At 48.8% G+C, this 3,458-nt stretch overlaps 1 long non-coding RNA gene across 1 annotated transcript; it reads left to right on the top strand.

The window, feature by feature from the left end:
* Nucleotides 1–529: 529 nt before the first annotated feature.
* LOC147345445 (uncharacterized) lies at nt 530–1,903 on the top strand. Its single transcript, XR_015154757.1, has 2 exons — nt 530–1,404; nt 1,491–1,903. It is a non-coding gene; the product is annotated as an uncharacterized LOC147345445 (long non-coding RNA).
* The last annotated feature ends 1,555 nt before the right edge of the window (nt 1,904–3,458 follow it).

The raw sequence follows: 3,458 nt of genomic DNA, 5'->3' as shown, positions 1-3,458 counted from the left end.
CAACGTCGTTTCCACCACCCAGTGCTTATGTCAGAGTTACCCAGCGCCCTTAGTCATTGTCAATCCCTCCCCGACCAGGCACTTACAAGGAGTCCATAAGAACTGGCACCAGGAGATTATTTGGCCATGTGTTGTAATATCAATAAGTCATTAATTGTGCATCCTTAACCTTTATCTGTGGACTTTATGGCAGCCCTAAAGAAGGCGTCCTGTAAATGCTAGTGTGGAACCTCACTGGCTTTGCAATCAAACAAGCTGAGTTTGAAACTGGCTCCCATTCTTACCCCCATGTGGCTTGAGTAACTCCCCAGTTTCCAGAGCTTCAGTCTCCTCATCTGTCCACTGGGGACTGGACAGGTACAGAGGTTAACAGGCGTGTGTTACTCACTGTACAGTAACTTTACTGTTACCGATGATCATCTTCCCAAATGTTAACAGCTGTTTCCTACTCAAGACCAGGAAGGTATGCAAAGGGCCCCCAGAGGACAATATCTAGTGAAACTCCAAGGCACCCCCTTGAGCATCTGAGCACACAGTGTGTTACAAAGAGGTGAACCCACACCTGCTTGAAGGGAGGGGAGCAGATGACTTGGTAATGGCTTGAAGCCCTGTTTTACCTCATGTTTGAAACATCTACCTCTCTGAGCCTCAGTCTCCTTATCCGTACGATGGGTCTTAAAAGAACCTGGCACAGGAGCGGTTCAGAGTTGAAATGAGTCAAGCACCCAACACAGGGCCTGTGTTGTGTGTGAAAGTTGCTCAGTCGTGTCCGACTCTAGTCCATGGAATTCTCCAGGCCAGAATACTGGAATGGGTAGCCTTTCCCTTCTCCAGGGGATCTTCTCAACCCAGGGATCAAACCCAGGTCTCCCACGTTGCAGGCGGATTCTTTACCAGCTGAGCCTCAAGGGCCTGTTGCTACTGCTAAGTTACTTCAGTCGTGTCCGACTCTGTGTGACCCCATGGACGGCAGCCTACCAGGCTCCCCCATCCCTGGGATTCTCCAGGCAAAAACACTGGAGTGGGTTGCCATTTCCTTCTCCAATTCAAGGGCCTGGTTCACATTAAATGACTGACGTCACCTGTAGCTGTCATTAAAAAGAAGACTTTATCATCTGGACCACCTGATGGAGCAGATCATCAGTCTGCTAGGTGCTCACATCTGGTGTAAGTGGATTAAGAAAGATATAACATCAGGAAAGGAGAGAGGGGTCCTCTGGGGCACGGGTCTAGCCTGAAATGAACCTGGAGGGGTTGGCTGCCAAGAATCTGTATCTTTTCTAGCATTTCCATCTGACAACGGCCAGCTGCTCTGCATCTCCTTTTAGGCTTAAAACAAAGGGAAACAGGAAGAAACTACAGCAAGAGCGATTCACGGCGGACACAGGAGAGGATTTCCTGACTGTAGGGGAAGGCATGGCATTGCTGGGTGAGGGCACTGAAGCACCATGTCATCCTTGTTTCTGAAGCAAATCCCTCGTCCCCTCTAGCTTCCCTGGACACCCCCCCCCAGCTTCAGAGGCGGCTGCCTGTCTGGATCCCATGCATCCGACACCGTTCCTCCCAGGCTCCCACGTCCCTCCGTGTTCCTGTCTCGGGGCTTTCTGCAGAACTACAGAAGCTCACTCTCTTGTGTCTCCACACCCGAGGCGGCCTGGAATCGCAGAGGAGTTACACCCCGAGGCAACCATCAGCCATCATGGATCAATGCTCATGAGCCTGTGCTCTGGACAGACAGATCTAAAGGACATTCCAGTGGCGCCTCTGAGGGTCCCAGAGGCCCCAAGGACCAGGCGTCCATAATTCAATAACACACCTTTTATTGGCTTCCTTCCTCCCAGGACACACCCGCCTCTCTCCCCTGCCTCCCTGCCTCCCCTCCCAAATAAAACACCTGTACCCACGTCCGTGTCTCAGGTTGAGCTTTCAGAGGAGCTTCAGTAGGACACGAATCTATAGTGACATCGCCGCTGTACCTGCTCCAGGACACCCTTGCTGACCCCTCCCCCAGGCCACTTGACCCTGGGTCTCCTGTTTCGTCTGACGTCTGTGGGGCATGTGCACGGTCCACCCCTTCCCACCCCACCGTCACAGGGAGTTGGGGAGCTTGCTCTCCACTAAGCTCCAAGATGCCTCCAGGCTGAGACAGTCTCCTGGTCATCAGAGGGTCTAGTGACTCAGGGCACCCCTTATTTCATCAGGGCCATGATCATCATTATCAACAACACGGGGGCTCCCGTGTCCTCTGCATTCACATTTTGCTTTTCTGGTGGCTCAGAATCTGCCCGCAATGCGGAAGACCCAGGTTCGATCCCTGGGTCAGAAAGATCCCCTGGAGAAGGGAATGGCAACCCACTCCAGTTTTTTTGCCTAGAGAATTCCATGGACAGAGGAGCCTAGCAGACTACAGTCCACGGGGTCGCAAAGAGTCAGACACTACTGAGCAACTAACAAACATACACACACGGAAGGTGATACAGTGCTGTGTAGAGAAAAAGAGTTGAGAATTAACTTGATTACCTGATTCCTAACTATTACCTGTGGGTTCAGTAAAGGAACAGCTACATAATAATGACATACTCACTCAATAGACTCTTATGTGGCCATTTATGATTTTAAATATTTCATTGTAATAAAGATTTTTGCTGAGCACTTAGTATATACCACATACTGGGCTAAAAGCTTTTACATACATGTTCTTATTTAATCTCCACAACAACCCTATAATATAGGTACAGGTATTATTATCATTCTTATTGTTATCCCCATTTTACAAATGAAGAAATTGAGTCTTTTATATGATCGTCAACTCATGTTCATAATGTAAGACTGAGGCAAAGAGTAGAACAAATGATTAGTAGAACAAGTAGAATAAAATGATTTATTCAATATATGCCAATTATGTTTAAATATATATGTGAAGGGGAAAAAAGACCAAATGGTAATGTATTAAAAATGTTAGCCACTGTTGTCTCTGGATGATGAGATAATAGGTAACATTTCTCTCCTCTGAGTATAACTTGCTTAGTGATAATGGGCAATTCACACCTTCATGCTGGGTTTCCGCTGCTCTCTCTTCTTTTCTGTGAGATGCAGGTTGGCTCTCCATGGGTCCGTCTTCTCATCCATAAGAAGCAGATACCAGAGCCCAGAGCCCCGAGGGCCCCCTAAATGAAACATCTAGGATTCTACAATTTCAGTGTTAAGAGAGGAAACTGCCAGAAACCAAGGGCTTCCCAGGTGGCACTAGTGGTAAAGAATCCACCCTGCCAAGGCAAGAGACATCAGTTCGATCCCTGGTTCGGGACGATCCCCTGGAGGAGGAAAAGGCAACCCACTCCAGTATTGTTGCCTGGAGAATTCCACAGACAGAGCAGCCTGGCAGGCTACAGTCCAAGGGGTCTCAAAGAATCGGACACGACTGAAGCGACTGAGCACTCACAGCACATAGGAGACAA

This window comes from Bos grunniens, chromosome 25 (assembly GCF_055505025.1).
Source record: "Bos grunniens cultivar Pamir isolate PY7600 chromosome 25, Bosgru_T2T1.0, whole genome shotgun sequence".
Classification (NCBI taxonomy): Eukaryota; Metazoa; Chordata; class Mammalia; order Artiodactyla; family Bovidae; genus Bos; species Bos grunniens.
The sequence above is the reverse complement of the archived record's forward strand: the minus strand, read 5'-3'. Positions and strand labels throughout refer to the sequence as shown.